General features: G+C 40.8%; 1 pseudogene across 1 annotated transcript in view; it reads right to left on the bottom strand.

The window, feature by feature from the left end:
* LOC110530822 (receptor-type tyrosine-protein phosphatase mu-like) overlaps positions 1-23,637 on the bottom strand; it is a 583,690-nt pseudogene that overhangs the window by 285,130 nt on the left and 274,923 nt on the right. Inside the window, exon 10 of the transcript XR_016482710.1 lies at positions 22,228-22,337. The product of XR_016482710.1 is annotated as a receptor-type tyrosine-protein phosphatase mu-like (transcript). The remainder of the gene's footprint in view (positions 1-22,227; positions 22,338-23,637) is intronic.

Raw genomic sequence — 23,637 nt, 5'->3', positions numbered from 1 at the left:
ATGAAATAGTCTCCCTACTTCCGTTACCTGCTGCAATGCTGCTTGGATTCCACCTGGAGATCTGTTCACCGTCTGTCCAAGTCTGTCTCCACCTGTCTAGTATAGGGACCCCCACCACACTCCCCCCTCTCTCCCTGGTCTGTCTCCACCTGTCTAGTACAGGTACCCCCACCACACTCCCCCCTCTCTCCCGAGCTTTCGCTCCCCTCCAGCACACACACACTGTTGGGGATAGTAACTATGAACTTGCAATGGCTAGCCCCAAATCAATATATATTTTTTATTGTGCATTTTTAACTATTTTGCTACTTGCCTCATGACTCCTGCATGCTTTGTTAACTATGAACTTTCTTGTTTACCCAATCGTGGGACAGACTGTTTGTTCCCACACTAGGGACTCTGACTCTCTATTGGTTACACAGACTCTTGGCCTCCCATCCTATTTTGGCCTCTCGCCGGCTTTGTATTCATGTTACCTGATGAAATTGCTGTACAATATGATCTTGTTGCCATCTAATGCACATTCAAATGTCATAAATCAACACTGCAGAGCTCTCCCTGTCCTCTGCCGTGCCCTGTTTGTATTACTGCTGATGATATCTGGAAATGTGTATGTACACCCTGGCCCATCTCCTGTTGCTATCCCCAATTCTCACTTGTGGTCTGATATCTGTTTCACTGATTTCTGCTCTCGTAAAAGCCTGGGTTTTCTGCATGTTATAACACTAGAAGCTTATTAGCTAAAATGTATCAATTGAAAGTGTGGGTTTACAGCTCCAATCCAGATGTGTTGGTCATTACTGAGATGTGGTTAAGGAAGAGTGTTTTGAATGCTGATGTTAACCTTTCTGGTTATAAACTGTTTTGGCATGACAGATCTTCCAGAGGTGGTGGAGTGGCAATCCTTACCAAGGATCACCTTCAGTGCTCTGTGGTCTCCACAAAGTCGGTCCACAAACAATTTGATTTCATGGTTTTATGCATTACACTTTCAAATATCTCTTCGTTGACTGTTGCTGGGTGCTATCGTCCTCCATCAGCACTGGCCTGTATCCTACCTGCCCTAAGCTCTCTCCTGGCCCCTTACATGAAGTCTGAATTTGTCCTGCTAGGTGACCTAAACTGGGACATGCTTAAACCACCTGACCAAGTCCTAAAGCAATGAGACTCCCTAAATCTTTCTCAGATTATTACCAATCCCACAAGGTATGACTCCAAACACCCAGAAAAGGCTACTCTCCTCGATGTTATCCTCACAAATGTAGATGATGTGGTTGTTACCTACAAGGAGCACATGTCCCATAATGTTGATGACATGGTTGTTACTGACAAGGAGCACATGGCTGAGCTCTTTAATCACCACTTCATTAAGTCAGGTTTCATGTTTAACTCAGCCATGCCTCCTTGCTCGTTCAACATTTCCTCTCCCACACCTTCTAACGCTACTAGTCCTGATGCTCCTCCCTCTTTTTCCTCCTGCCCCGCTACAAAGTTTCTCCCTGCAGGCGGTCACTGAGTCCAAGGTGCTAAAGGAGCTCCTTAAACTTGACCCCAAAAAAACATCTGGGTCAGAGGGTTTAGACACTTTCTTCTTTAAGGTTGCTGCTCCTATCATCACCAAGCCTGTGACCTTTAATAACCTCTCTCCTCTCTGGGAAGGCAGCCACATTTCATCCTTTATTTAAAGGGGGAGATCAAGCTGATCCTAACTGTTACAGGCCTATTTCTATTTTGCCCTGTTTATCAACCGTGTTGGAAAAACGTGTCAATAATCAACTGACTGGCTTTCTTGATGTCTATAGTATTTTCTCTGGTATGCAGTCTGGTTTCCGCTCAGGTTATGGATGTGTCACTGCAACCTTAAAGGTCCTCAGTGATTTCACTATTGCCCTTGATTCTAAGCAATGTTGTGTTGCTATTTTTATTGACTTGGCCAAAGATTTTGATACAGTAGACCATTCCATTCTTGTGGGCCGGCTAAGGAGTATTGGTGTCTCTGAGGAGTCTTTGGCCTGGTTTGCTAACTACCTCTCTCAAAGAGTGCAGTGTATTAAGTCAGGACATCTGCTGTCTCAGCCACTGCCTGTCACCAAGGGAGTACCCCAAGGCTCAATCCTAGGCCCCATGCACTTCTCAATTTGCATCAACAACATAGCTCAGGCAGTAGGAAGCTCTGTCATCTGCACACGGAACCAGCTAGCGGGCTGAAATTCCACAACATAAGGTGATCGCTACATAAATAGTCATATTAAACATTCATGAAAATACAAGTGTCTCACATGTATCGAAAGCCTAGAATCTTGCTAATCCAACTGCGTTGTCAGATTCAAAAAGGATTTACTGCGAAAGAATACTATGCCATTATCTGAGCATAGAGCCCCATAATGTGTTTTATTTTAACCAGCACAGGGGTAACATAATCACAAACTGCATTAAAATAAATTGTTTACCTTTGACGATCTTCGTCTGTTTGTAATTCCAATGCTCATTGTTACACAATGAATGATCTTTTGTTTGATAAAATCCGTTTTTATAGCCTAACACGAAACATTTTGTGAATCGCTTGTGTAGTGAATTCCGTCTCATTCCATTTTCGAAGACACATTCCAGGTAAATCACCCACACAGAACGTGACTTTTCCAGTCATGTTTGTTTCACTGCAATCAACTGGTTTGTTTGTAACACAATCAAACCTGATGGGCCATTTCGCGGAACGTATTGACTGAAAGAAACCGATTTGAAGACAACAAGTCAGGACATCATTGTGCACCAATGATTTGCCCGCTGTTTCGTTTATTGACTGTCTTTTAACCCAATGACCACTGATCGTCTTGAAATCTAGCTGGGTAGATAGCCAATGAGCTGAGGTAAACGGCAATAGGCCATGTTTATGTGTTGCAAGACCAACCCATGTAGTAAGCTCCAGCGTAAAGAGAGTCATGCGCTATTGAATTTTCATACCGGAAGGAGAAACACACATTACGTATTGCATTGTTTGGTAAACGCGCAGATTCAGCTGTTTATATATCAATCATTATGGCGACTAAGTCAAGTCTAGATATACAGATGTACACACAACTTTAGAATAAATTGATTGGGAAGGTGAGACAGAGATTGTTGTAGGACGCTTCATTTAGCGATTGTGGAGGAATATTCTTTGAACGGGAGAGGACATCGTTTTGGACTGGTAAGTTCTTATCATGCTAATGCCCTTGTTTGAAATTAATTAATAATATAAATATTATTTGTGATTTTTATTTTATTTTAGAAGCAATATATAAACATTTAATGTCATGAAATGTGAGATGCGTGTGTCTGCCGCCCCACCCCAACCCACATGAAATAGCCTATTTGAGGCTGTTGAGGAGAGGGCAGGACCACATCGATGACCAAAGTGAAATGGAGACAGTAGATACAGCTGGTCTGTTGTAATATAATAAAGACAGTAGATCTAGCTGGTCTGTCATAATATAAGAGACAGTAGATCTAGCTGGTCTGTCATAATATAAGAGACAGTAGATCTAGCTGGTCTGTCATAATATAAGAGACAGTAGATCTAGCTGAAATGTCATAATATAAGAGACAGTAGATCTAGCTGAAATGTCATAATATAAGAGACAATAGATCTAGCTGGTCTGTCATAATATAAGAGACAGTAGATCTAGCTGAAATGTCATAATATAAGAGACAATAGATCTAGCTGAAATGTCATAATATAAGAGACAGTAGATCTAGCTGAAATGTCATAATATAAGAGACAATAGATCTAGCTGGTCTGTCATAATATAAGAGACAGTAGATCTAGCTGAAATGTCATAATATAAGAGACAGTAGATCTAGCTGAAATGTCATAATATAAGAGACAGTAGATCTAGCTGGTCTGTCATAATATAAGAGACAGTAGATCTAGCTGAAATGTCATAATATAAGAGACAGTAGATCTAGCAGGTAATAATAATATAATAATATATTCAACCTTCAACTCTCTATATATCTGTTTATTATACCTGTTGATACAGGGCTCATATGTGAAACTATTCTAACTGAACATTTTCTTTCACAGTGACACTGACTCCAAATGGGAGTCTTATCCGGTATCCGGTGTGAATTTAAGTATGCACTCTCTAATTCTCTCTCTCTCTCTTTCTCTCTCTCTCTGAGGACCTGAGCCCTTAGGACTGACTCCTTGCTGTCCCCAGTCCACCCGGCCGTGCTGCTGTTCCAGTTTCAACTGTTCTGCCTGCGGCTATGGAACCCTAAACTGTTCATTTTTACTCTTGAGGTGCTATCCTGTTGCACCCTCTACAACCACTGTGATCTCCACCCGGCACAGCCAGAAGAGGACTGGCCACCCCACATAGCCTGGTTCCTCTCTAGGTTTCTTCCTAGGTTTTTGCCTTTCTAGGGAGTTTCCTAGCCACTGTGCTTCTACACCTGCATTGCTTGCTGTTTGGGGTTTTAGGCTGGGCCTATATAAATTGATTTGATTTGATAGAGGACTAAGTGTCTTCCAAATATTGAAAGTGTGTAAATAGTTACCCATGTTATTTTGTAAATGTATACATATATATTTTGTTCATATTTTTTTTTATCAATAATATTTTTTTTTTTCATTTTTTTTTTTTTTTCATTTTTTTTTCGAATTTTTTTTTGGGGGGGGTGTGTTAGAGAACCATTTTGGCATTTTGTATATAGTTATTTGTTTCTAAATGTATACCTTCACCAATTTGGCCACTTGGGTACATTTGGACTACTTGTGTGGGACACCTGGGTGACTTCATGATAAATGTCATGTAGCACACTCATTTTGGAAGTTATCATTCTGAAACTTTGCACAAGTACTGTTGCCCTCTTATATTGTTCACTGAAATTGTCCCCATTCCACATTCCTATCTGAATGTTTGTTTTATCATTTGTTCATTTTAAAGATGAGGATACAAAAAGAAAAAGAAAAACGTATTTTTTTTTCATTGTTTTATCTAAACCAGATCTATTGTGTGTTATTCTCCTACATTCAATTCACATTTACACAAACTTCAGAGTGTTTTCCTTCAAATTGTACCGAGAATATGCATATCCTTGGTTCTGTGCCTGAGCTACAGGCTGTTAGATTTGGGTATGTCTTCAGGAGGAAATTGCACAAAGTAGGGGGGAGCTGCAAGAGGTTTTAAACACTCTACAACAAAGCTTTCTTTAGTGTCCAACAAGCTTTCTCTGCCCTTAACCTTGTTCTGAACACCTCCAAAACAAACCTTTCTTAGTGTCCAACAAGCTTTCTCTACCCTTAACCTTGTTCTGAGCACCTCCAAAACAAAGGTCATGTGGTTTGGTAAGAAGAATTCCCCTCTGCCCACAGGTGTGATTACTTCCTCTGAGGGTTTAGAGCTTGAGGTAGTCACCTCAATCAAGTACTTGGGAGTATGGCTAGACGGTACACTGTCCTTCTCTCAGCACATATCAAAGCTGCAGGTTAAAGTTAAATATATGCCGGGTTTCCTCTTTCGTAATCACTCCTCTTTCACCCGAGCTGCCAAAATAACCCTGATTCAGATGACATGCTAGATTATGGAGACGTAATCTATAGATCGGCACGTAAGGGTGCTCTCAAGGGGTTAGATGTTCTTTACCATTCGGCCATCAGATTTGCCACCAATGCTCCTTATAGGACACATCACTGCACTCTCTGTAAAAACAAGGGTCATGTTGTCATCTGGTCAACTGGTCAACTGGTAATCTGTCACGCCCTGGCCATAGAGAGGCTTTTATTCTCTATTTTGGTTAGGCCAGGGTGTGACTAGGGTGGGCATTCTAGTTTCTTTATTTCTATGTTTTCTGTTTCTATGTTTTGGCTGGGTATGGTTCTCAATCAGGGACAGCTGTCTATCGTTGTCTCTGATTGGGAATCATACTTAGGCAGCCTGTTTTGCCATCTTAGCTGTGGGTAGTTGTCTGTGTTAGCGGCCTGTTTAGTCCTAGTCAGCGTCAAGTTCGTTTTTGTTGTTTCTTGTTTTGTTGGGGACATTCAAGGAAAATCTACGCTGCACAACGCTGCACCTTGGCCATCTCCCTGACGACGTTCGTGACATCATCTCTGTATTCCCGTCGCAAGACAGACCCGGTTGATGCTTATTTATAAAACCCTCTTTAGGCCTCACTCTCCCCTATCTGAGATATTTACTTCAGCTTCAGCCTTTATCCTAAACATACAACACCCGTTCTGCCAGTCACATTCTGTTCAAGGTCCCCAAACCAAAGCACACACATCCCTGGGTCGCTCCTCTTTTCAGTTCGCTGCAGCTAGCGACTGGAACGAGCTGCAACAAAACACTCAAACTGGACAGTTTTATCTCCATCTCTTCATTCAAAGACTCAATCATGGACACTCTTACTGACAGTTGTGTCTGCTTTGTGTGATGTATTGTTGTCTCTACCTTCTTGCCCTTTGTGCTGTTGTCTGCCAAATTATGTTTGTACCATGTTTTGTTCTGCTACCATGTTGTGCTGCTGCCATATTGTGTTGCTACCATGTTGTGCTGCTACCATGCTGTGTTGGCATATGTTGCTGCCATGCTATGTTGTTGTCTTAGGTCTCTCTTTATGTAGTGTTGTGTTGTCTCTCTTATCGTGATGTGTGTTTTGTCCTATATTTATGTAGTGTTGTGTTGTCTCTCTTATCGTGATGTGTGTTTTGTCCTATATTTATGTAGTGTTGTGTTGTCTCTCTTATCGTGATGTGTGTTTTGTCCTATATTTATGTAGTGTTGTGTTGTCTCTCTTATCGTGATGTGTGTTTTGTCCTATATTTATGTAGTGTTGTGTTGTCTCTCTTATCGTGATGTGTGTATTGTCCTATATTTATGTAGTGTTGTGTTGTCTCTCTGATCGTGATGTGTTGTCCTATATTTATGTAGTGTTGTCTCTCTTATCGTGATGTGTTATGTCCTATATTTATGTAGTGTTGTGTTGTCTCTCTGATCGTGATGTGTTATGTCCTATATTTATGTAGTGTTGTGTTGTCTCTCTTATCGTGATGTGTGTATTGTCCTATATTTATGTAGTGTTGTGTTGTCTCTCTGATCGTGATGTGTTGTCCTATATTTATGTAGTGTTGTGTTGTCTCTCTGATCGTGATGTGTGTATTGTCCTATATTTATGTAGTGTTGTGTTGTCTCTCTGATCGTGATGTGTTGTCCTATATTTATGTAGTGTTGTGTTGTCTCTCTGATCATGATGTGTGTATTGTCCTATATTTATGTAGTGTTGTGTTGTCTCTCTGATCGTGATGTGTGTATTGTCCTATATTTATGTAGTGTTGTGTTGTCTCTCTGATCGTGATGTGTTGTCCTATATTTATGTAGTGTTGTGTTGTCTCTCTGATCATGATGTGTGTATTGTCCTATATTTATGTAGTGTTGTGTTGTCTCTCTGATCGTGATGTGTTGTCCTATATTTATGTAGTGTTGTGTTGTCTCTCTGATCATGATGTGTGTATTGTCCTATATTTATGTAGTGTTGTGTTGTCTCTCTGATCGTGATGTGTTGTCCTATATTTATGTAGTGTTGTGTTGTCTCTCTGATCGTGATGTGTTGTCCTATATTTATGTAGTGTTGTGTTGTCTCTCTGATCATGATGTGTGTATTGTCCTATATTTATGTAGTGTTGTGTTGTCTCTCTGATCGTGATGTGTTGTCCTATATTTATGTAGTGTTGTGTTGTCTCTCTTATCGTGATGTGTTGTCCTATATTTATGTAGTGTTGTGTTGTCTCTCTGATCGTGATGTGTGTTTTGTCCTATATTTATGTAGTGTTGTGTTGTCTCTCTGATCGTGATGTGTTGTCCTATATTTATGTAGTGTTGTGTTGTCTCTCTGATCGTGATGTGTGTTTTGTCCTATATTTATGTAGTGTTGTGTTGTCTCTCTGATCATGATGTGTGTATTGTCCTATATTTATGTAGTGTTGTGTTGTCTCTCTTATCGTGATGTGTGTTTTGTCCTATATTTATGTAGTGTTGTGTTGTCTCTCTTATCGTGATGTGTGTTTTGTCCTATATTTATGTAGTGTTGTGTTGTCTCTCTGATCGTGATGTGTTATGTCCTATATTTATGTAGTGTTGTGTTGTCTCTCTGATCGTGATGTGTTATGTCCTATATTTATGTAGTGTTGTGTTGTCTCTCTTATCATGATGTGTGTATTGTCCTATATTTATGTAGTGTTGTGTTGTCTCTCTTATCATGATGTGTGTATTGTCCTATATTTATGTAGTGTTGTGTTGTCTCTCTTATCGTGATGTGTGTTATGTCCTATATTTATGTAGTGTTGTGTTGTCTCTCTTATCGTGATGTGTGTTTTGTCCTATATTTATGTAGTGTTGTGTTGTCTCTCTTATCGTGATGTGTTGTCCTATATTTATGTAGTGTTGTGTTGTCTCTCTTATCATGATGTGTTGTCCTATATTTATGTAGTGTTGTGTTGTCTCTCTTATCATGATGTGTTGTCCTATATTTATGTAGTGTTGTGTTGTCTCTCTTATCATGATGTGTTGTCCTATATTTATGTAGTGTAGTGTTGTCTCTCTGATCGTGATGTGTTGTCCTATATTTATGTAGTGTTGTGTTGTCTCTCTGATCGTGATGTGTTGTCCTATATTTATGTAGTGTTGTGTTGTCTCTCTTATCATGATGTGTTGTCCTATATTTATGTAGTGTAGTGTTGTCTCTCTGATCGTGATGTGTTGTCCTATATTTATGTAGTGTTGTGTTGTCTCTCTGTTGTCCTATATTTATGTAGTGTAGTGTTGTCTCTCTGATCGTGATGTGTTGTCCAATATTTATGTAGTGTTGTGTTGTCTCTCTTATCGTGATGTGTGTTATGTCCTATATTTATGTAGTGTTGTGTTGTCTCTCTTATCGTGATGTGTGTTTTGTCCTATATTTATGTAGTGTTGTGTTGTCTCTCTTATCGTGATGTGTGTTATGTCCTATATTTATGTAGTGTTGTGTTGTCTCTCTTATCGTGATGTGTTGTCCTATATTTATGTAGTGTTGTGTTGTCTCTCTTATCGTGATGTGTGTGTTGTCCTATATTTATGTAGTGTTGTGTTGTCTCTCTGATCGTGATGTATTGTCCTATATTTATGTAGTGTTGTGTTGTCTCTCTTATCATGATGTGTTGTCCTATATTTATGTAGTGTTGTGTTGTCTCTCTTATCGTGATGTGTGTATTGTCCTATATTTATGTAGTGTTGTGTTGTCTCTCTGTTGTCCTATATTTATGTAGTGTTGTGTTGTCTCTCTGATCGTGATGTGTTGTCCTATATTTATGTAGTGTTGTCTCTCTTATCGTGATGTGTTATGTCCTATATTTATGTAGTGTTGTGTTGTCTCTCTGATCGTGATGTGTGTTTTGTCCTATATTTATGTAGTGTTGTGTTGTCTCTCTGATCGTGATGTGTGTATTGTCCTATATTTATGTAGTGTTGTGTTGTCTCTCTGATCGTGATGTGTTGTCCTATATTTATGTAGTGTTGTGTTGTCTCTCTGATCATGATGTGTGTATTGTCCTATATTTATGTAGTGTTGTGTTGTCTCTCTGATCGTGATGTGTGTTTTGTCCTATATTTATGTAGTGTTGTGTTGTCTCTCTGATCGTGATGTGTTGTCCTATATTTATGTAGTGTTGTGTTGTCTCTCTGATCGTGATGTGTGTTTTGTCCTATATTTATGTAGTGTTGTGTTGTCTCTCTGATCATGATGTGTGTATTGTCCTATATTTATGTAGTGTTGTGTTGTCTCTCTTATCGTGATGTGTGTTTTGTCCTATATTTATGTAGTGTTGTGTTGTCTCTCTTATCGTGATGTGTGTTTTGTCCTATATTTATGTAGTGTTGTGTTGTCTCTCTTATCGTGATGTGTGTATTGTCCTATATTTATGTAGTGTTGTGTTGTCTCTCTGATCGTGATGTGTTGTCCTATATTTATGTAGTGTTGTGTTGTCTCTCTGATCGTGATGTGTGTATTGTCCTATATTTATGTAGTGTTGTGTTGTCTCTCTGATCGTGATGTGTTGTCCTATATTTATGTAGTGTTGTGTTGTCTCTCTGATCATGATGTGTGTATTGTCCTATATTTATGTAGTGTTGTGTTGTCTCTCTGATCGTGATGTGTGTATTGTCCTATATTTATGTAGTGTTGTGTTGTCTCTCTGATCGTGATGTGTTGTCCTATATTTATGTAGTGTTGTGTTGTCTCTCTGATCATGATGTGTGTATTGTCCTATATTTATGTAGTGTTGTGTTGTCTCTCTGATCGTGATGTGTTGTCCTATATTTATGTAGTGTTGTGTTGTCTCTCTGATCATGATGTGTGTATTGTCCTATATTTATGTAGTGTTGTGTTGTCTCTCTGATCGTGATGTGTTGTCCTATATTTATGTAGTGTTGTGTTGTCTCTCTGATCGTGATGTGTTGTCCTATATTTATGTAGTGTTGTGTTGTCTCTCTGATCATGATGTGTGTATTGTCCTATATTTATGTAGTGTTGTGTTGTCTCTCTGATCGTGATGTGTTGTCCTATATTTATGTAGTGTTGTGTTGTCTCTCTTATCGTGATGTGTTGTCCTATATTTATGTAGTGTTGTGTTGTCTCTCTGATCGTGATGTGTGTTTTGTCCTATATTTATGTAGTGTTGTGTTGTCTCTCTGATCGTGATGTGTTGTCCTATATTTATGTAGTGTTGTGTTGTCTCTCTGATCGTGATGTGTGTTTTGTCCTATATTTATGTAGTGTTGTGTTGTCTCTCTGATCATGATGTGTGTATTGTCCTATATTTATGTAGTGTTGTGTTGTCTCTCTTATCGTGATGTGAGTTTTGTCCTATATTTATGTAGTGTTGTGTTGTCTCTCTTATCGTGATGTGTGTTTTGTCCTATATTTATGTAGTGTTGTGTTGTCTCTCTGATCGTGATGTGTTATGTCCTATATTTATGTAGTGTTGTGTTGTCTCTCTGATCGTGATGTGTTATGTCCTATATTTATGTAGTGTTGTGTTGTCTCTCTTATCATGATGTGTGTATTGTCCTATATTTATGTAGTGTTGTGTTGTCTCTCTTATCATGATGTGTGTATTGTCCTATATTTATGTAGTGTTGTGTTGTCTCTCTTATCGTGATGTGTGTTATGTCCTATATTTATGTAGTGTTGTGTTGTCTCTCTTATCGTGATGTGTGTTTTGTCCTATATTTATGTAGTGTTGTGTTGTCTCTCTTATCGTGATGTGTTGTCCTATATTTATGTAGTGTTGTGTTGTCTCTCTTATCATGATGTGTTGTCCTATATTTATGTAGTGTTGTGTTGTCTCTCTTATCATGATGTGTTGTCCTATATTTATGTAGTGTTGTGTTGTCTCTCTTATCATGATGTGTTGTCCTATATTTATGTAGTGTAGTGTTGTCTCTCTGATCGTGATGTGTTGTCCTATATTTATGTAGTGTTGTGTTGTCTCTCTGATCGTGATGTGTTGTCCTATATTTATGTAGTGTTGTGTTGTCTCTCTTATCATGATGTGTTGTCCTATATTTATGTAGTGTAGTGTTGTCTCTCTGATCGTGATGTGTTGTCCTATATTTATGTAGTGTTGTGTTGTCTCTCTGTTGTCCTATATTTATGTAGTGTAGTGTTGTCTCTCTGATCGTGATGTGTTGTCCAATATTTATGTAGTGTTGTGTTGTCTCTCTTATCGTGATGTGTGTTATGTCCTATATTTATGTAGTGTTGTGTTGTCTCTCTTATCGTGATGTGTGTTTTGTCCTATATTTATGTAGTGTTGTGTTGTCTCTCTTATCGTGATGTGTGTTATGTCCTATATTTATGTAGTGTTGTGTTGTCTCTCTTATCGTGATGTGTGTTTTGTCCTATATTTATGTAGTGTTGTGTTGTCTCTCTTATCGTGATGTGTTGTCCTATATTTATGTAGTGTTGTGTTGTCTCTCTTATCGTGATGTGTGTGTTGTCCTATATTTATGTAGTGTTGTGTTGTCTCTCTGATCGTGATGTGTTGTCCTATATTTATGTAGTGTTGTGTTGTCTCTCTGATCGTGATGTATTGTCCTATATTTATGTAGTGTTGTGTTGTCTCTCTTATCATGATGTGTTGTCCTATATTTATGTAGTGTTGTGTTGTCTCTCTTATCGTGATGTGTGTATTGTCCTATATTTATGTAGTGTTGTGTTGTCTCTCTGTTGTCCTATATTTATGTAGTGTTGTGTTGTCTCTCTGATCGTGATGTATTGTCCTATATTTATGTAGTGTTGTGTTGTCTCTCTGATCGTGATGTATTGTCCTATATTTATGTAGTGTTGTGTTGTCTCTCTGATCGTGATGTATTGTCCTATATTTATGTAGTGTTGTGTTGTCTCTCTTATCATGATGTGTTGTCCTATATTTATGTAGTGTTGTGTTGTCTCTCTGATCATGATGTGTGTATTGTCCTATATTTATGTAGTGTTGTGTTGTCTCTGATCGTGATGTGTTGTCCTATATTTATGTAGTGTTGTGTTGTCTCTCTCTGTTGTCCTATATTTATGTAGTGTTGTGTTGTCTCTCTGTTGTCCTATATTTATGTAGTGTTGTGTTGTCCTATATTTATGTAGTGTTGTGTTGTCTCTCTGATCGTGATGTGTGTATTGTCCTATATTTATGTAGTGTTGTGTTGTCCTATATTTATCGTGATGTGTTGTCCTATATTTATGTAGTGTTGTGTTGTCTCTCTGTTGTCCTATATTTATGTAGTGTTGTGTTGTCCTATATTTATGTAGTGTTGTGTTGTCCTATATTTATGTAGTGTTGTGTTGTCTCTCTGATCGTGATGTGTGTATTGTCCTATATTTATGTAGTGTTGTGTTGTCCTATATTTATCGTGATGTGTTGTCCTATATTTATGTAGTGTTGTGTTGTCTCTCTGATCGTGATGTGTTGTCCTATATTTATGTAGTGTTGTGTTGTCTCTCTGATCGTGATGTGTTGTCCTATATTTATGTAGTGTTGTGTTGTCTCTCTGATCATGATGTGTTATGTCCTATATTTATGTAGTGTTGTGTTGTCCTATATTTATGTAGTGTTGTGTTGTCCTATATTTATGTAGTGTTGTGTTGTCTCTCTCTCTGTTGTCCTATATTTACTTTTTATTTAATTGTTTTATTTCTGCCTTTTCTATTCCAGACATTCTGAAATTCACTACAGCATCCCATGTATATAACTTTAGTCATTCACTTTTCAATTTTTATTTTTTTTTCAAAACCAACCCCACTCCCAGCAGGAGGTCTTTTGCCTTTTGGTAGGCCGTCATTGTAAATAAGAAGTTGTTCTTAACTGGCTTGCCTGGTTAAATAAAAAAATAAAATAAAAAACAGTTGAATACAGGTAAATAAACAAATGACAATAAATAAAAGCATGTCTAAACGAAAGACTTCGCCAGATGATCACATGACCCATCAAGTTAGCTAGGTGAACATGTCTAGACAGTAGTGACCCATCAAGTTAGCTAGGTGAACATGTCTAGACAGTAGTGACCCATCAAGTTAGCTAGGTGAACATGTATAGACAGTAGTGACCCATCAAGTTAGCTAGGTGAACATGTCTAGACAGTAGTGACCCATCAAGTTAGCTAGGTGAACATGTCTAGACAGTAGTGACCCATCAAGTTAGCTAGGTGAACATGTCTAGACAGTAGTGACCCATCAAGTTAGCTAGGTGAACATGTCTAGACAGTAGTGACCCATCAAGTTAGCTAGGTGAACATGTCTAGACAGTAGTGACCCATCAAGTTAGCTAGGTGACCATGTCTAGACAGTAGTGACCCATCAAGTTAGCTAGGTGAACATGTCTAGACAGTAGTGACCCATCAAGTTAGCTAGGTGAACATGTCTAGACAGTAGTCTAGACAGTAGACAACTTTCTCACTGTTTCTGGAAGGAAATGCTGTAGGAACGCTCAACCGGTGTCGCTCACTCTGTGTAACCAGAGACCATACGTCATTTCCGGTCACGACTTGCAGACTTGTTTTTGAGTTGCTGTGCGTTTTGTTGCCAACCTGTTTTGCTACCTGACAAATTTACGGTTTTTACTTTTTAATTACCGTTTATATTTTTGTTTTTTCCTACTCAACTTTTTCACTCCGGACGCTTTATCTGGACACGATTCGTCAGGACCTCCAACAGCCGAAGCTAAGTAGTAACATTAACATGATGCCTTCTAATTGTAGTCGCTGTACTCGCCTTACGGCGAGGATAGCTGTGCTACAAGCCCAGCTTCAGACGCAATCGCTAGGCAAGGGTAATTTCAGTGTAGGAAAGGATGAAACAGCGTCTGTGCCACCAGTAAGTACAGATAGTAGTATAAATCCCCTGGCACAGTCCCCGCAGCCGGACAACTTTCTCACGGTTTCTGGAAGGAAATGCTGTAGGAACGCTCAACCGGTGTCGCTCATTCAGCCGACAGAAACTTTCAACCGGTTTTCCCCATTAAGCAGCGGGTCGGAGTCAGAGGCCGAGTCTTCTCTGGTCTCTACTCCTCCCGTTACGGGGTCTGAGACGCCGAAGCTTCCCACCATTAGCTCTGACAAATTGAAAACTCTAGTCATTGGCGACTCCATTACCCGCAGTATTAGACTTGAGAATCATCCAGCGATCATACACTGTTTACCGGGGGGCAGGGCTACCGACGTTAAGGCTAATCTGAAGATGGTGCTGGCTAAAGCTAAAACTGGCGAGTGTAGAGAGTATAGAGATATTGTTATCCACGTCGGCACCAACGATGTTAGGATGAAACAGTCAGAGATCACCAAGCGCAACATAGCTTCTGCGTGTAAATCAGCTAGAAAGATGTGTCGGCATCGAGTAATTGTCTCTGGCCCCCTCCCAGTTAGGGGGAGTGATGAGCTCTACAGCAGAGTCTCACAACTCAATCGCTGGTTGAAAACTGTTTTCTGCCCCTCCCAAAAGATAGAATTTGTAGATAATTGGCCCTCTTTCTGGGACTCGCCCACAAACAGGACCAAGCCTGACCTGCTGAGGAGTGACGGACTCCATCCTAGCTGGAGGGGTGCTCTCATTTTATCTACCAACATAGACAGGGCTCTAACTCCTCTAGCTCCACAATGAAATAGGGTGCAGGCCAGGCAGCAGGCTGTTAGCCAGCCTGCCAGCATAGTGGAGTCTGCCACTAGCACAGTCAGTGTAGTCAGCTCAGCTATCACCATTGAGACCGTGTCTGTGCCTCGACCTAGGTTGGGCAAAACTAAACATGGCGGTGTTCGCCTTAGCAATCTCACTAGGATAAAGACCACCTCCATTCCTGTCATTATTGAAAGAGATCATGATACCTCACATCTCAAAATAGGGCTACTTAATGTTAGATCCCTTACTTCAAAGGCAATTATAGTCAATGAACTAATCACTGATCATAATCTTGATGTGATTGGCCTGACTGAAACATGGCTTAAGCCTGATGAATTTACTGTGTTAAATGAGGCCTCACCTCCTGGCTACACTAGTGACCATATCCCCCGTGCATCCCGCAAAGGCGGAGGTGTTGCTAACATTTACGATAGCAAATTTCAATTTACAAAAAAAAAAATGACGTTTTCGTCTTTTGAGCTTCTAGTCATGAAATCTATGCAGCCTACTCAATCACTTTTTATAGCTACTGTTTACAGGCCTCCTGGGCCATATACAGCGTTCCTCACTGAGTTCCCTGAATTCCTATCGGACCTTGTAGTCATAGCGGATAATATTCTAATCTTTGGTGACTTTAATATTCACATGGAAAAGTCCACAGACCCACTCCAAAAGGCTCTCGGAGCCATCATCGACTCAGTGGGTTTTGTCCAACATGTCTCTGGACCCACTCACTGTCACAGTCATACGCTGGACCTAGTTTTGTCCCATGGAATAAATGTTGTGGATCTTAATGTTTTTCCTCATAATCCTGGACTATCGGACCACCATTTTATTACGTTTGCAATTGCAACAAATAATCTGCTCAGACCCCAACCAAGGATCATCAAAAGTCGTGCTATAAATTCACAGACAACACAAAGATTCCTTGATGTCCTTCCAGACTCCTTCTGCCTACCCAAGGACGCCAGAGGACAAAAATCAGTTAACCACCTAACTGAGGAACTCAACTTAACCTTGCGCAATACCCTAGATGCAGTTGCACCCCTAAAAACTAAAAACATTTCTCATAAGAAACTAGCTCCCTGGTACACAGAAAATACCCGAGCTCTGAAGCAAGCTTCCAGAAAATTGGAACGGAAATGGCGCCACACCAAACTGGAAGTCTTCCGACTAGCTTGGAAAGACAGTACTGTGCAGTACCGAAGAGCCCTTACTGCTGCTCGATCATCCTATTTTTCTAACTTAATTGAGGAAAATAAGAACAATCCGAAATTCCTTTTTGATACTGTCACAAAGCTAACTAAAAAGCAGCATTCCCCAAGAGAGGATGACTTTCACTTTAGCAGTGATAAATTCATGAACTTCTTTGAGGAAAAGATTATGATTATTAGAAAGCAAATTACGGACTCTTCCTTAAATCTGCGTATTCCTTCAAAGCTCAGTTGTCCTGAGTCTGCACAACTCTGCCAGGACCTAGGATCAAGAGAGACACTCAAGTGTTTTAGTACTATATCTCTTGACACAATGATGAAAATAATCATGGCCTCTAAACCTTCAAGCTGCATACTGGACCCTATTCCAACTAAACTACTGAAAGAGCTGCTTCCTGTGCTTGGCCCTACTATGTTGAACATAATAAACGGCTCTCTATCCACCGGATGTGTACCAAACTCACTAAAAGTGGCAGTAATAAAGCCTCTCTTGAAAAAGCCAAACCTTGACCCAGAAAATATAAAAAACTATCGGCCTATATCGAATCTTCCATTCCTCTCAAAAATTTTAGAAAAGGCTGTTGCGCAACAACTCACTGCCTTCCTGAAGACAAACAATGTATACGAAATGCTTCAGTCTGGTTTTAGACCCCATCATAGCACTGAGACGGCACTTGTGAAGGTGGTAAATGACATTTTAATGGCATCGGACCGAGGCTCTGCATCTGTCCTCGTGCTCCTAGACCTTAGTGCTGCTTTTGATACCATCGATCACCACATTCTTTTGGAGAGATTGGAAACCCAAATTGGTCTACACGGAAGAGTTCTGGCCTGGTTTAGATCTTATCTGTCGGAAAGATATCAGTTTGTCTCTGTGAATGGTTTGTCCTCTGACAAATCAACTGTAAATTTCGGTGTTCCTCAAGGTTCCGTTTTAGGACCACTATTGTTTTCACTATATATTTTACCTCTTGGGGATGTTATTCGAAAACATAATGTTAACTTTCACTGCTATGCAGATGACACACAGCTGTACATTTCAATTAAACATGGTGAAGCCCCAAAATTGCCCTTGCTAGAAGAATGTGTTTCAGACATAAGGAAGTGGATGGCTGCAAACTTTCTACTTTTAAACTCGGACAAAACAGAGATGCTTGTTCTAGGTCCCAAGAAACAAAGAGATCTTCTGTTGAATCTGACAATTAATCTTAATGGTTGTACAGTCGTCTCAAATAAAACTGTGAAGGACCTCGGCGTTACTCTGGACCCTGATCTCTCTTTTGAAGAACATATCAAGACCATTTCAAGGACAGCTTTTTTCCATCTACGTAACATTGCAAAAATCAGGAACTTTCTGTCCAAAAATGATGCAGAAAAATTAATCCATGCTTTTGTCACTTCCAGGTTAGACTACTGCAATGCTCTACTTTCCGGCTACCCGGATAAAGCACTAAATAAACTTCAGTTAGTGCTAAATACGGCTGCTAGAATCCTGACTAGAACCAAAAAATTTGATCATATTACTCCAGTGCTAGCCTCTCTACACTGGCTTCCTGTCAAAGCAAGGGCTGATTTCAAGGTTTTACTGCTAACCTACAAAGCATTACATGGGCTTGCTCCTATCTATCTCTCTGATTTGGTCCTGCCGTACATACCTACACGTACGCTACGGTCACAAGACGCAGGCCTCCTAATTGTCCCTAGAATTTTTAAGCAAACAGCTGGAGGCAGGGCTTTCTCCTATAGAGCTCCATTTTTATGGAACGGTCTGCCTACCCATGTCAGAGACGCAAACTCGGTCTCAACCTTTAAGTCTCTACTGAAGACTCATCTCTTCAGTGGGTCATATGATTGAGTGTAGTCTGGCCCAGGAGTGGGAGGGTGAACGGAAAGGCTCTGGAGCAACGAACCACCCTTGCTGTCTCTGCCTGGCCGGTTCCCCTCTTTCCACTGGAATTCTCTGCCTCTAACCCTATTACAGGGGCTGAGTCACTGGCTTTACTGGGGCTCTCTCATGCCGTCCCTGGAGGAGGTGCGTCACCTGAGTGGGTTGAGTCACTGATGTGGTCATCCTGTCTGGGTTGGCGCCCCCCCCCCCCCTTAAGTTGTGCCGTGGCGGAGGTCTTTGTGGGCTATACTCAGCCTTGTCTCAGGATGGTAAGTTGGTGGTTGAAGATATCCCTCTAGTGGTGTGGGGGCTGTGCTTTGGCAAAGTGGGTGGGGTTATATCCTTCCTGTTTGGCCCTGTCTGGGGGTGTCCTCGGAGTGGGCCACAGTGTCTCCTGACCCCTCCTGTCTCAGCCTCCAGTATTTATGCTGCAGTAGTTTGTGTCGGGGGGCTAGGGTCAGTTTGTTATATCTGGAGTACTTCTCCTGTCCTATTCGGTGTCCTGTGTGAATCTAAGTGTGCGTTCTCTAATTCTCTCCTTCTCTCTTTCTCTCTCTCGGAGGACCTGAGCCCTAGGACCATGCCCCAGGACTACCTGACATGATGACTCCTTGCTGTCCCCAGTCCACCTGGCTGTGCTGCTGCTCCAGTTTCAACTGTTCTGCCTTATTATTATTCGACCATGCTGATCATTTATGAACATTTGAACATCTTGGCCATGTTCTGTTATAATCTCCACCCGGCACAGCCAGTAGAGGACTGGCCATCCCACATATGCTCTCTCTAATTCTCTCTTTCTTTCTCTCTCTCGGAGGACCTGAGCCCTAGGACCATGCCCCAGGAATACCTGACATGATGACTCCTTGCTGTCCCCAGTCCACCTGACTGTGCTGCTGCTCCAGTTTCAACTATTCTGCCTTATTATTATTCGACCATGCTGGTCATTTATGAACATTTGAACATCTTGACCATGTTTTGTTATAATCTCCACCCGGCACAGCCAGAAGAGGACTGGCCACCCCACATAGCCTGGTTCCTCTCTAGGTTTCTTCCTAGGTTTTGGCCTTTCTAGGGAGTTTTTCCTAGCCACCGTGCTTCTTCACCTGCATTGCTTGCTGTTTGGGGTTTTAGGCTGGGTTTCTGTACAGCACTTTGAGATATCAGCTGATGTACGAAGGGCTATATAAAATAAATTTGATTGATTGATTGATTGATAGTGACCCATCAAGTTAGCTAGGTGACCATGTCTAGACAGTAGTGACCCATCAAGTTAGCTAGGTGAACATGTCTAGACAGTAGTGACCCATCAAGTTAGCTAGGTGAACATGTCTAGACAGTAGTGACCCATCAAGTTAGCTAGATGAACATGTCTAGACAGTAGTGACCCATCAAGTTAGCTGGGTGAACATGTCTAGACAGTAGTGACCCATCAAGTTAGCTAGATGAACATGTCTAGACAGTAGTGACCCATCAAGTTAGCTAGGTGAACATGTCTAGACAGTAGTGACCCATCAAGTTAGCTAGGTGAACATGTCTAGACAGTAGTGACCCATCAAGTTAGCTAGGTGAACATGTCTAGACAGTAGTGACCCATCAAGTTAGCTAGGTGAACATGTCTAGACAGTAGTGACCCATCAAGTTAGCTAGGTGAACATGTCTAGACAGTAGTGACCCATCAAGTTAGCTAGGTGAACATGTCTAGACAGTAGTGACCCATCAAGTTAGCTAGGTGAACATGTCTAGACAGTAGTGACCCATCAAGTTAGCTAGGTGAACATGTCTAGACAGTAGTGACCCATCAAGTTAGCTAGGTGAACATGTCTAGACAGTAGTGACCCATCAAGTTAGCTAGGTGAACATGTCTAGACAGTAGTGACCCATCAAGTTAGCTAGGTGAACATGTCTAGACAGTAGTGACCCATCAAGTTAGCTAGGTGACCATGTCTAGACAGTAGTGACCCATCAAGTTAGCTAGGTGAACATGTCTAGACAGTAGTGACCCATCAAGTTAGCTAGGTGAACATGTCTAGACAGTAGTGACCCATCAAGTTAGCTAGGTGAACATGTCTAGATAGTAGTGACCCATCAAGTTAGCTAGGTGAACATGTCTAGACAGTAGTGACCCATCAAGTTAGCTAGGTGAACATGTCTAGACAGTAGTGACCCATCAAGTTAGCTGGGTGAACATGTCTAGACAGTAGTGACCCATCAAGTTAGCTAGGTGAACATGTCTAGACAGTAGTGACCCATCAAGTTAGCTAGGTGAACATGTCTATACAGTAGTGACCCATCCACTTAGCTAGATGTGGCTGGGGTTGACTAGGGTCATCTATTGTATTTCATGAACATGTCTAGACAGTAGTGACCCATCCACTTAGCTAGATGTGTCTGGGGTTGACTAGGGTCATCTATTGTATTTCATGAACATGTCTAGACAGTAGTGACCCATCCACTTAGCTAGATGTGTCTGGGGTTGACTAGGGTCATCTATTGTATTTCATGAACATGTCTAGACAGTAGTGACCCATCCACTTAGCTAGATGTGTCTGGGGTTGACTAGGGTCATCTATTGTATTTCATGAACATGTCTAGACAGTAGTCCACTTAGCTAGATGTGGCTGGGGGGGGGGGTTATAGCATTTCTTTCACATGACCCATAAATTTAGACAAGTGTGTCTGGGTAAGAATGATCTAATAATTAAAAAACTGTATTTGTATCTGGACACTTTCAAAGTCAGATGAGAATATAGGCCAAGGACTAGATAAAGTGTATTTTTACACAGAGTTTTTCCTTATTCTAGGCTTCTACTTTCACCACTTTTAGTCTTGAAATCTTTGGTTGTTTACTACACTACCTTACTCACTCTTTTTAGCACATGGCCTCACATGTGAGTCCTTAAAGAGATGGGTGGGGCTAAGGCTTAGGAGGGTTTGAACGATGCTGAATAGGTGTTATAATATATATACTGCATATATAGACAGTACCAGTCAAAAGTTTGGATACACCTAATCATTCAAGGTATTTTTCTTTATTTTTAACTATTGTCTACATTATAGAATAATAGTGAAGACATCAAAACTATAAAATAACAATATAATATGGAGTCATGTAGTAACCATAAAAGTGTTAAACAAAATCCAAATATATTTTATATTTTACATTTATCAAGGTAGCCACCCTCTCTCTGCCTTGATGACAGCTTTGCACACTCTTGGTATTCTCTCAACCAGCTTCATGAGGTAGTCACCTGGAATGCGTTTCAATTAACAGGTGTGCCTTGTCAAAAGTCAATTTGTGGAATGTACTGTGCTTGAGCCAATCAGTTGTGTTGTGACATGGTAGTGGTGGTACACAGGATATAGGCCTTTTTAGCTAAAAGCTTGCTTTAATATAATTTTTAAGAAAAGCTTGAAAAGGTAGTTTTGGGAGGTTTGAATCCTAAGTAACCTGCACACACATTGCTTGAAATGCAATAGACCAACATGCAGTAGCTTCTGTTGTAGGTCAAAGCTGTGTGCTGGAAAACCTTGGTAGAGCATGGGTGGAGTAGGCATTGTGGTGCTCATGTGAATTTCCGTTATTTTTCGGTTTCAGACCAATGCCTAATTCTCCTCTATTTTTTTTTTCTTGGGGGGGGGGGGGGGGGTAAGGTAGAAAACCTACTTAATATTCAGCATTAAATATAGTTTAGCCGGCATGGGTATAAACAACCATTAAATGGGCACATAGCCTGTAGTTTTAGTAGCCTGGAAAAGTACATGGTCTGGGATGTGTGAAATTTTCAGATTTGTTTTGCCCATTTGAGGTTGTTCAACAGGAATAAGGAGGTGTATTGCTCCAGTGGTTCTCTAAGAGAATCTCAGAAGAGAGAAAAAAAAAGACTGTTTGATAATTGACTAAATTCAATCAATCGATCATTCATTCAATCAATCAATAAATTCACGAATTACCTCGTACTGAGTGATGATTCCGTAGGTCTGGGCTGGTTCTCTCCATTTCAGGATCATCTTCTCTTCATAAGCACTGCCCTGGATGGAGTCCAGAGGGATAGCTCCCGGTACTGAGGGGGGCAGGAACATACAATGCATAAGAGAGACACAAAGCTTCGTTACAGATACTAGTACTCTGAGAGGATACGACTAGAACTAACATCACAGACACTAATGCTGCGTTTACACAGGCACCACCCCAATTCTGATATTTTGTCGGATTATGGCCAAACAACATGACAGAATAGAAGAATTGGGCTGCCTGTGGAAAAGCAGCAAAAAGAGATGTAGGTCTGAAACCTTCACAATGTGCCACACACCCAAAAAATTATACTCAGATACCCATGAATGTATTTTGATGAGAAGAGACTGAGTGGGAAAAATGAAGAACACTTTCCCTTCTCACATCCATCCAAATATACAAACAAACTGGTCGAGCACTGAACCGATCTCCCGAGGGAAATCTCCACCAATTCAATCTCTCCAATCATCTTCTGCCTTCATATGTTCTTAGAATATGTCTGTCTGTCTGTCTGTCTGTCTGTCTGTCTGCCTGTCTGTCTCTCTGTCTATCTGCCTGTCCATCTGTCTCTCTGCCTGTCTGTCTCTCTGCCTGTACGTCTGTCTGTCTCTCTGCCTGTCCGTCTGTCTGTCTATCTGCCTGTCCGTCGGTCTATCTATCTGTCTGTCTGTCTGCCTGTGTGCCTGAGAGAGAGAGAGAGAGAGACATGGTCCTCTCAAACTGACAGGGATCATTTTACTTCTTCAAATGAAATGAAATGACAGAGGGTTTCTTCTGTCAAAAGGGAGTCTCTGAAAGAACAGCTCTAGATAGATACACCCCATCTATGTCTGTTTCCTTCTCCCAGTGGGACTGTAAACACACACAAGCTCGCACACACATATACGCACGAGCATGCACACACTCACCAACGCGCACACACACACACACACAGACACACAGACACACACACACACACACACACACAGACACAGACACACACACACATACACACACACACACACACACACACACACACACACACACACACACACACACACACACACACACACACACACACACACACACACACACACACAGTCAGATACTGTGAAACAGTTGTCTCCCTTTTAAGATTCCCTCTAAAAATATATGAGACAGACCTGACAAGACTTTCTCATCCTGTCAGTATCTCTCTACTGTCGATCCCTGAGCCGTTCATTAGTTCCTGTAACCTCTCTACTGTCGATTCCTGAGCCGTTCATTAGTTCCTGTAACCTCTCTACTGTCGATCCCTGAGCCGTTCATTAGTTCCTGTAACCTCTCTACTGTCGATTCCTGAGCCGTTCATTAGTTCCTGTAACCTCTCT

This window comes from Oncorhynchus mykiss, chromosome 8, assembly GCF_057628025.1.
Source record: "Oncorhynchus mykiss isolate SJ-2025 chromosome 8, ASM5762802v1, whole genome shotgun sequence".
Lineage (NCBI taxonomy): Eukaryota > Metazoa > Chordata > Actinopteri > Salmoniformes > Salmonidae > Oncorhynchus > Oncorhynchus mykiss.
Note: the sequence above shows the minus strand (reverse complement) of the source record. Positions and strands in the feature narration are given on the sequence as shown.